Below are 11611 nucleotides of genomic sequence, written 5' to 3'. Positions count from 1 at the left end.
AAACAACTTTTATGTATAAATACGACTATCTACGGAGTTTGGTCCGCCATATATTTTTTTTATTACTTTGCAACACCCACCAACCGACCGAGAACTATAAAGGTTCACAAGTGTGTCGAAGCAACTGCGTGGCCAGTCATAGAACGCAGTCGTAGAAGAATATTTCAACCTTAAGCCCTAGCTGTGGCTCTAACATAATTCCTCTATATTTACTCGTGATATGTCTGTCTGAACGGTGCCGAGTGGCCGGGCTAAGATAAATGTGTGTGTTTGTGTGTGTGTGTGTGTGTGTGTGTGCCACAGATATTCTTTATGGAGAGATGCACTCCATAAAGTACAGACATACCTGGAGCCTAACTTCATTGACAGGCAACTTAATTTGAGCGAAAACATGGGTGGGTCAGATGCCCCAGTGTGTGTAACCAACTGACTCTGCATGTGTGTGTGTGTGTGTGTAAACAGCTGAGATAAGAGTTGCATAAAAACGAAAAAATTCCAGGTCTGTTAGCGTGTGTGTGTGTTTATATGTGTGTGACGGGGCACCTGTGTGACCCGCCACTGCAGCCTGTAGGCTGCTGCCTTTACTGGACTGGGTGCTGGTGTTTTGTGTGTATTTTGCGTGTTTGGTGTTTGTGTTTGTGTACAGTTTATATGTACGTTAGCCAACCCACTCTGTTTAAAATAATCACTCAAATTCAATGTCTTGTCATAAATGTTCCGTTTATTTAGTTTACCAAAACACATCGTAATATCACTTTGCATTGTCTGTCTTACCGTTGTTAGTGTCATCTGTCTGTTTGGTTGCGTGAATATGGCGCAACCAAGCGCGAGTTTTAAAACTACTTAACCCGAAGTATTTGATTGTTTGGCTGAGTTCTTATGTGTCGGCTATGCCGTCACGAAGCCGTAATAACTATCATGGTGTAGTCTGTCTTGCCCAGCTGTTTGGGACATTTGTTTGTTTACGTATGGCTGCTGTGAGCCACAGGTGTTGGTGCCTGGGCCGATGACACACCTGCCGTTTAATAATTGGCATGAGCCAATTTAGTGACGTGCGGTGAGGTTCGTGGCTGGTGAGGCACTGATTCTTTCAGAGTCAAATTTACAAATACATAAACCCAATAGAGTATCTAAGATCACCATTCAATTGACAGCTTTCACATTGACTACTGGTTGTTTTTCATATCAGCATTCTTTACACACACATAGGTAAGTGTGGTGATTTGTAGTATTATACCTCAGACCACTAGGTGTCAGTAGTGTTACTTGTACATAATAGGATAGCTACTATGGTTCCTTATCGCAGTTCACTGCGATATAACATAATGGTACGTCAGTCATGGCAACAAAACAAAGCATTTATCTATTCACGCCTGAAAGGCCGCGAGATCTGTCAGCGCGCGCTCCTGGCCCCGCCTGCCAGGAGTACTATAATACCATTACGCGCCCCCAGATCTGCCTCTTTTAAAACTTCGCAAGACGGAGTGAACATCTCCGAGCATATCTCAAACACTCAGTCAAAAGAGTTTTGTGTGCTTTTGCTCTCTACGGGTTGGTGAGTTAACCGGGTTCCTTAACCCTCACTAGCTCAGGGCGCTACGAAATTCATTGGCTTAATTTCATTTTGAAAGTAGTTGCTGCTATCCTCACTGCCTGGCTGGCTAAGTCTCTGACTAGCCTGCTAGCTTGCTAACAACGTGTTCGTTGCAGATAGTGTGCTTGTGTTTTAACATTCTTCTCTACTTTCAGATTGATAAAAGATGGCCAGACACTACCCCGACTGCGGTCACGTCCGTCCCAAGGGCGACCGCCACCGTCGGTGCGTGACCTGCCTAGGCAGGGACCACGCGGAGGGCGCGCTTTCGGGAAAAGCCCCTGTCTGTTCCATCTGTGCTAGCCTCCCGCTAGCTAAGGCTACCAGGCGCCTTGCGTTCTGGAAGCGCAAGGACGCCGAGGAGACTGCACTAGTTCCATCCGGGGCTGACGCCCCCGTAGGAATGAGTGCGTCTTCAGCCTTGGACTTGGTGAGCGTGAGCAGTGGCCTTGCGGCGGCAGCTCCGCTCCCGGGTCTCTCCCCGTCTCCGCCGCCTGTCAGCCCTGGGGCTGCGGGCAGTGAGGCTGAGGAGCTTCAACCAAGCGGTGTCCAGCCCATCCCCCACGATGCGCTCGAGCTGGACATCAGCCTGGATGATGATAGTCTGCTAGACTTCTCCGATGAGCACAGCTCAATCGCGGAAGCAATGCAGACGAGCCATGACGTCAGAGAAGTCCTACTTGGCTGCAGGGCGGGCTGCCTGCACGACCAATACGGCTGCATTGCTACAGCGCTACCAGGCAAAGCTCCTGACTGAGCTTGCCTTGTCGCTGGGGGAAGATCACCCGTCTGTGGCAGAACTCCGTCGCGCGACGGATCTGTCGCTCAGACTAACCCGGTGCACGGCACAGGCACTGGGGAGGGTGATGGGTGCCGCGGTGGCTACCCAGAGGTCTCTGTGGCTATCACTGGCTAGGCTGTCAGACAGAGAAAAAGCACCACTCCTCGACGCCCCGGTCTCTGTCCAGGGCGCCTTCGGGGAAGCAGTGGTCACAATGGCTGCCAAGTTCGAAGAACAGCAGAAGAGCAGAGAGGTATTCCAGACTTGGATGCCTCGCTCTAGTGGCACGGGTGAGACGTCCTCCTCAGGACACACCACACCCGCACCGGGCCAGAAGAGAAGCGGGTTCCGCTCGCCAGCGCCTCCAGCAAAGGTGTCCACCGGGCGAGGCTGGCAGAGACACCCCTTCCGCCCTCCAGCGCAGCCTGCAGCACAGCGGCCAGCCATTCCGCCATTCAGCAGAGTAATACAGTCTGTGATGCAGCGAGAACAGTCTCACTTCCTACGGGAAGAAATAATCTCCCTGCTCAAAAAGAAGGCCATCAGCAGAGTCCCTCTCAAGGAGAGGGATGCAGGCTTCTACAGCCGTTACTTCCTCGTACCCAAAAGAGACGGGAATTATCGGCCAATTTTAGATCTACGTGTGTTAAACAAAGCACTCATGCCGCTACGGTTCAGAATGTTGACCGGACGCAGGCTTGTGCAGTTTATAAGGCCAAACGATTGGTTTATCACGATAGACTTAAAAGACGCTTATTTCCACATTCCGATCCACCACAGACATCGGAAATATCTGAGGTTTGCGTTCGGAGGAATAGCGTACCAATTCAACGCACTCCCATTCGGCCTGTCCCTAGCGCCGAGGGTATTTACAAAGTGCGTAGAGGCAGCTATCGCCCCATTACGTCTAAGCGGCTTACGCGTTTACAATTATTTGGACGACTGGTTAATTGCTTCTCATTTAAAAGCTGCAGCAGTGCAGGATGGCCATCTAGTGGTGGCACACCTGTATCGACTGGGTTTTGTTGTAAACAGAGAAAAAAGCGTTCTCTGCCCCAGGCAAGTTACGCATTTTCTGGGTATGATCTTAGACTCCACCTCCATGGAGGTCAGGCTGTCTCAAGAACGGATAAGTGCCATCAAAACATGCGTGCGCCAGTTCCGACGGGGACAGTCAGTCTCGTCGCATTCCTGTTAGGAATGATGGCGTCGGCCGCTATAGCGCTCCCGTTGGGGATGTTGCGTATGCGGCCATTCCAAATATGGTACCTGTCTATGAAGCTCAACGCAGTCACAGACAGGCATCGCAGAGTAGTGGTGTCCTCCAGATGCAAGAAAGCCCTGGCGATCTGGAGAACCCCCTGGTTTCTCGCCGCGTCAGGCACTATGGGCATAGTGTCGCATCGCGTGGTGGTGACCACAGACGCTTCCACCAAAGGCTGGGGAGCGGTCTGCGAAGGGAGAGGCGTGAACGGTCTCTGGTCTGTGACAGAGGCCGCGTCTCACATAAATGTGTTAGAGCTGCGAACAGTAGTCCTAGCTCTACAACACTTTCTGCCCAGGCTGAGTGGTCAGCATGTACTAGTGAGGACGGACAACACTGCGACCTTGGCGTATATAAATCGCCAGGGCGGAGTGCGCTCCCCGTCATTACACCATTGGGCGACTCGCCTGCTCCTGTGGGCAGCGAGGCACGTCCTGTCCCTCAGGGCAGTGCATATACCAGGTCACCTCAACTACGGTGCGGACCTGTTATCGAGGGGCGATCCTCGAGCAGCAGACTGGTGCCTTCACCCACAAGTGATAGGTCAGATCTGGGTGCGTTTTTTCAAGGCGCAGGTGGACCTGTTCGCGAACAGGCAGAACACCTGCTGCCCGCTCTGGTTCTCGCTAGGGGGCGACGATCCCCCACTAGGCATAGACGCGCTGGGCCACCAGTGGCCAGCCCTACCCCTATATGCTTTTCCCCCGATCCCGCTCCTCCAGCAGGTGCTGTGCAGGATTGCGGACGAGGGCAGGGAATTGATATTGATAGCCCCCCACTGGCCCAACCAGCCGTGGGCGGCAGATCTGGTCAATATGGCAGTGCAGCAGCCTTGGGAGCTGCCTCTACGGAGAGACCTCCTAACGCAGGCGCACAGGACAGTGTGGCACCCCCATCCGGAGTGGTGGCGTCTCAGAGCCTGGCACCTGAAAGGTGCAGGCTCATAGCCTCAGGCTTGTCGGACGCGGTGGTGGCTACAATACAGAGTGCCCGAGCTGTATCAACACGGGCTCTGTATACGCTGAAGTGGCGCAGTTTTGAGCGGTGGTGTGCTGCGCGTCAGCACGACCCCGTTAACTGCGCGCTGGGCGTTATTCTAGAATTCCTACAGCAGTTGTTTGATGAGGGGAAGGCGGCTTCCACTCTCAAGGTGTACATGGCTGCCATTTCAGCCTGCCACGCAGGCATTAATGGCAGTTCTCCTGGCAGTCACCCGCTAGCGTCACGCTTTATGGCGGGGGTGAGACGGCTCAGGGTGCCAGAGAGACACCTCATACCCTCTTGGGATCTGCTAGTGGTGTTACGTGCTCTCACAGGGCCTCCGTTCGAGCCCCTGGAGACAGTGGACATAAAGTTTGTCTCTTTAAAGACCGCGCTGCTGCTGGCGTTAACGTCAGCAAAACGCGTTGGTGACATGCAAGCCCTGTCAGTCAGTCCATCGTGCCTTCAGTTCTCGATCGCTGGTGGCAGAGTGGTTATGCGACCTAATGCTGCTTACACACCTAAAGTGGTGGTAACCCCATTCCGCAATCAGGTGATTGAATTAGCAGTTTTCTCGCCTCCTCCTTTTGCGTCAGCAGAGGAGGAACGTTTGAATAAACTCTGTCCAGTGGGCGCTCTCCGCTGTTACGCAGAGCGCACTAGAGCTTTCAGACAGTCAGATCAGCTATTCGTGTGCTTCGGTGCACGCGCAAAAGGCAGACCTCTATCAAAACCGAGCCTCTCCCGTTGGATAGTAGAGGCTATCGTGTTGTCTTATAAGAGCTTGTCTTTAGATCCCCCGGAGAAGTTGCATGCGCACTCTACGCGGGGGGTCTCGTCTTCCTGGGCCTTACTAAAGGGCGTCTCAGTAGAAGATATTTGCAAAGCTGCAAGCTGGAGTTCTCGCCACACTTTCATTAGATTCTATATGTTAGATGTGGCTGAGCCTAGTTTTCTTCATAGCGTTCTGCGGGCAAGCGATCTCTGAATCCCTTGGCCTGAGAACGATATATATGATAAGTGTGTTCATTAGTGTCTACATGTTATGTTGCACATGAAACATCCCAGGGCTTTCTTACGGGCGCAGGATCACTGATCCCTGTCGCCTATGATAAAGGTGGCCCTGTTAAATTCATGGTGTTCTGCAGGCAAGCAATCTCTGAATCCCCTGACCTGAGAACGATGTATATGATAAGTGTGTTCATCGGTGTCTACATGTTGGTTGCACATGAAACACTCCAGGGTGGTTTCCTACAGGCGCAGGATCGCGATCCTTGCCGCCTATGACAAAGGTTGCCCTGTTAATATGTTCACCGCCAGCGGCCGTATGAACCTCTATGAGGGCAAAGGCTTCAGTAGAGCTGGTGTGTGTAATTGGCTGCCACTGTACTATCACGCGGGAATGTATAGGGTCCCATTATGTTATATCGCAGTGAACTGCGATAAGGAACGTCTCGGTTACTTACGTAACCTCGGTTCCTTAAGCAGGAACCAGATATAACAAGGTTGGCGTGTACAGTGTTACCTTGGATTGATTGTCTTGCTCAGTTTCTTTCCAAGGCAGATCTGGGGGCGCGTAATGGTAGTATAGTACTCCTGGCAGGCGGGGCCAGGAGCGCGCGCTGACAGATCTCGCGGCCTTTCAGGCGTGAATAGATAAATGCTTCGTTTTGTTGCCATGACTGACGTCATGTACCATTATGTTATATCTGGTTCCTGCTTAAGGAACCGAGGTTACGTAAGTAACCGAGACGTTATGGTAGTAGAACGACATGTGGATCTAAAAGAACATCGGTTGTAATGTGATTCCCGTCATGGAAATAAAAATAATATAAAATACAGTTCTTTATTGAATAGAACAAAACATGGTACCAGGAGTGAAACAACTGTGAATACAGAATCTGAAGATTGAAGCGGATTGTGAACAGCGACATGATGGAAAGTTTGAAGCCACCAGCGCACCTGAAGCTGATTGGGAATGTCGACAGCAATTGGCGTGTTTTTAAGCAGCGGTTTCGTCTATATTTGGAGGCCATGGGACTGGATACAAAGCCGGATGCCAGAAAGGTAGCATTACTGCTTACAATAGCTGGTCCAGAAGCCGTCGAAGTGTACAACACTTTCGTTTTTGATGAGGAGGGTGACGGTGCAAAATTGGATAAAGTGCTGAGTAAGTTTGAGGCTCACTGTTCTCTTAAGAAAAATGAGACATACGAGAGATATGTGTTCCATTGTAGAATGCAGCAGCAAAGTGAAAGTTTTGATAGTTTTCTGACTGACCTGAAGATAAAAGCACAGTCATGCAATTTTGAAACACTGAGGGACTCGATGGTGAGAGACCAGATCGTGTTTGGCATTGGCGACAAAAAGGTCAGAGAAAGGCTACTAAGAGAAGCGGAGCTAACGTTAGAAGCAGCCATCAAGATTTGCCATGCAAGTGAGATGTCCCAAAAGCATTTAAAAACATTCAGTGAAATGGGAGTTATTAACGTGAAAGAAGACGTGGATGTTGGTGCCATCTCAAGACCTGATAATGCTCGTCACAGTGCGCACAGCAGACAGAAGATGGACTCATTCTCCTGCAAAAGATGTGGCACACAGCATACACCAAGGCAATGTCCTGCTTTTGGTAAGCAATGCAGTAACTGCCAGGGTAAAAACCATTTTGCAAAACAGTGTTTTTCAAGAAGAAATGAGAAGCAGAAAAGGAAATCTGTTAATGTTGTGGAGGACACTGATTTGAGCGACACATTGTTTGTTGGCACGGTGAACTGTGAGGAGAAACCAGAAGATCAGATATTTGCTGTTAAAGAGGATAAATGGATAGTACCACTACAAATAAATGGGACTATAATCACACTGAAATTAGATACTGGTGCAAAAGCAAATCTGATTAGCATGTCTGACATCAAAGCAATGAGAGAAAGACCAAAACTACAAAGAAAGACCCTTGCACTGAAAGATTACAATGGACAGAACATTGAGTGTTTAGGCACCTGCAGGCTGCAAGTTAGGCCTACAGTGAAAGACAAAATGCACCACTTACTTTTCTCAGTCGTTCCTGAAGGACTCGATTCACTGCTTGGTGATAAAGCCTGTGAAGATTTAGAGCTTGTGAAAAGAGTATATCGAATCAACACTGACGTGACAGCCTCATCTGACAGTGTTGACTCAATAGTGCAAAATTTCTCAGAGGTCTTCAAAGGTTTTGGTGCACTGCCATTCACATACAAGATTCAGCTTAAGGAAAATGCACAGCCAGTTGTGCATGCTGCAAGAAGAGTTCCAGTAGCATTAAGGGACAGTCTGAAGAAAGAACTAGAACGAATGACCACGCTTGGTGTGATAAGGAAGATTGAGGAACCAACAGACTGGGTCAACTCCATGGTCTGTGTGAAGAGTGAGAATATGCATGGATCCGAAAGATCTCAATGAAAACATCAAGCGTGAACACTATCAGATACCCAAGCGTGAAGAGATCTACAGTGAGATGGCAGGCGCCAGATACTTCTCAAAACTGGATGCGTCACAAGGTTTTTGGCAACTCAAGCTGGACGAAAGTAGCACCAAATACTGCACTTTTAATACACCTTTTGGCAGATATTGTTTCCAGAGGTTACCTTTTGGAATTATATCCGCCTCCGAAATATTCCACAGAGCGATGGAACACATCATTGAGGGACTAGAAGGTGTGCGAGCTTATGTTGATGACATCATTGTGTGGGGATCAACACCCCAACTGCACAATCAGAGACTTACAAGAGTTCTGGAGCGAATACAAAAGTATGGGCTAAAACTCAACAAAAGCAAATGCCAATTCGCTGTTCAGGAAACAGTTTTCCTTGGAGATAAGCTGTCAGCACAAGGCATACAACCTGATCAAGAGAAGATCAATGCGATACTCAACATGCCAAGGCCAACAGACAAGACAGGCGTACTACGCATAATGGGTATGGTGAACTTCATAGGAAAATTCATACCCAATCTGTCAGCGAAGACATCATGCATTCGTGACCTCCTGCACAAGGATAATGACTTCAAGTGGACATCTTCACATGAGAATGAATGGCAAAAGCTCAAAAGCACACTGACCACTGCACCTGTACTGACATTCTTCGACCCAACAAAAAGGATTAAAGTGTCTACAGATGCATCAAAGAATGGAATTGGTGGAGTGCTTCTGCAGGCTGAAGGTGAGCATTGGAAACCAGTAGCATACACATCCAGATCCATGACAGAGACTGAATGTAGATATGCTCAGATAGAGAAAGAATGCCTGGGATTAGTGTTTGGCCTGGAAAAGTTCCACAGCTACATTTATGGCCTTCCCACCTTCACTGTAGAGACTGACCATCGCCCACTAGTGTCCATCATTAAAAAGAATTTGAATGAGATGTCACCGAGAATACAGCGCATGATGATGAAAATGCAGAGATATGACTTTGAACTCATCTACACACCTGGGAAACACCTGATTCTGGCTGACGCACTGTCAAGAGCGCCCACAAAGAACAGTGTTAGTACAACTGAGGATGATGTTCAAGCACACGTCAACATGGTGTCTGGCACACTCCCTGTATCAGACACAAAGACCATGCAGATTGCTGAAGAAACTGCTAAAGACACAGAACTGCAACATGTCATCACGAACATGCAGAATGGATGGGCTACAGGATCCTGTCCGCAGTTCTACCACATAAGAGGTGAGCTGAGTGTGGTGAATGGACTGCTGTTAAAACAAAACAGGATTGTTATCCCACAGGACTTGAGACAGGACATTCTGCAGAGAATTCATGAAGGGCACTTAGGTGTTGAAAAATGTAAAAGAAGGGCGAGAGAGACTGTGTTCTGGCCTGGAATAAACAAAGACATTGACAAAATGATAAGCAAATGTGAAACATGCCAGACATACAGGTACAAACAAACTAAAGAGCCCATGACTGTAACTGATGTACTAACAGCACCATGGTACAAAGTAGGGATGGACTTGTTTCATCTTAAAGGAAAGGACTACTTGGTAGTCATTGATTATCTCTCAAATTATACTGAAATGGTATTACTATCAAGTACTACTTCCAGCTGTGTTATAACTCATGCAAAATCAATCTTCGCCAGACATGGCATTCCACATACAGTAATGAGTGACAATGGACCATGTTTCAACAGCAAAGAGTGGCAAGACTTTGCAAAAGCTTATGATTTTAATCATGTAACATCCAGCCCTCTATATGCACAGTCCAATGGAAAAGCTGAGAAAGGAGTCCATATTCTCAAGCAACTCCTGAAAAAGGCAGCTGACAGCAGCTCAGATCCTTACCTTGCTCTACTCAGTTACAGAGCATCACCTTTGGAGTGCGGGCTGTCACCTGGCGAGCTACTGATGAAAAGAAAACTCAGGACAACACTTCCAAGCTACTCGAAGCAAAAGAAACATCCTAAGCTGGAACAAAAGCTAAAACAACAGAAGATGATGCAAAAGACTTTCTATGACAGAACAGCTAAGCAGCTTCCGCCTCTATCAAGGAATGACCCAGTCAGGATTGAAAGTCCTGAAGGATGGACAACAAAAGCCACTGTTCTTCAAGAAGTAGCTCCACAGTCCTACACAGTGAGAACCAAAGAAGGACAGATCATCAGACGGAATCGGCGCAGTCTTCTAAAAATACCAGGGACTGTTGCAGACCAAGAGCTCAGTAATGAACAAGCTGAGTCCGAATCCAGCTCTTCATCTTCTGAAAATTGCAACACAGACACATACACTGAAACTCAAGCCAGTACACACACTACAGATGAAATTGCTACAAGAAGATCTGCAAGGACAATTAGGAAACCAGAAAGACTGAATTTGTGAACACATCTAAAAAACAAAAGAGTTCTTTGGTTAATGAGTTTATTAGTAATGATTTTTGTGTGATGTTTAGATCAAGACTAGAGTTTAATGTTTTGTAGACCTGATAAGTTATACTGGATAGCTAATGATTTAGCATTGTGAGATATGTTGTGACTTTAATAAGTTTAGTTATTATGCTCAAAGAAAACTGACACCTATATAATGTTTATTAACCTGTTGAGTTTTCATCTAAAGAAAGGGGGATGTGGTGATTTGTAGTATTATACCTCAGACCACTAGGTGTCAGTAGTGTTACTTGTACATAATAGGATAGCTACTATGGTTATGGTAATAGAACGACATGTGGATCTAAAAGAACATCGGTTGTAATGTGATTCCCGTCATGGAAATAAAAATAATATAAAAATACAGTTCTTTATTGAATAGAACAAAACAGTAAGGTGCATACAGTAGGCAGCTGCTAGCTTGTGATGAACTCGTGTAAATATTATGCACTCATGAATATGAACTCGTGAATATGAACTCTTTCTTACGAAGTTGCACAAGCACCCTGAGGGTTTCTACCTTTTCCCATTATAATTTTAATAGTTAAATCGAGGAGACTATAACATCAGCTAGATAACCAGCTATCATTTCATGCAAATTGAACTCTTCCGATTAGCTCGTAAGGTTATTAAGTGTCCTTAGCTAGCTAACGTAGCAACAGGATAACCATTGCAACCAGGAAACACAATTTACCTACAATTTAAGTTTAATTTCCAAAATTAGATTACCAATAAAAAGCAGTCTTGGGTTCAAAGTGATCACAACCACTTGTGTGATGTTAAATGGCTTCACATAGACATAAAACAATCCCAAGAGAAATAATGGGAAATCAACGGAGCTGCCGCTGTAAGTTCAAAACCAAATTTATTCTTGAGGTTCCAAACATGTTCAAAGGAATTTGGCTTTGAATGTGAGAAGTCGATCGAGTTATCTTCTGTCCCGTCGCTTGCGCACGCACGCGCAAAACCCAGTTTGGAGCGATTGCGCAATCCTAGGTGAGGCAACTGCCTCACTATCTCCCATAGACAATACATGGTGCCTCCCCTGACCGCACGTCCACTGTTTTCTCCCGTCTATTTGAATAGGACATGCGCA

This window comes from Clupea harengus, chromosome 18 (genome assembly GCF_900700415.2).
Source record: "Clupea harengus chromosome 18, Ch_v2.0.2, whole genome shotgun sequence".
NCBI lineage: Eukaryota > Metazoa > Chordata > Actinopteri > Clupeiformes > Clupeidae > Clupea > Clupea harengus.
The sequence above is the reverse complement of the archived record's forward strand: the minus strand, read 5'-3'. Positions refer to the sequence as shown.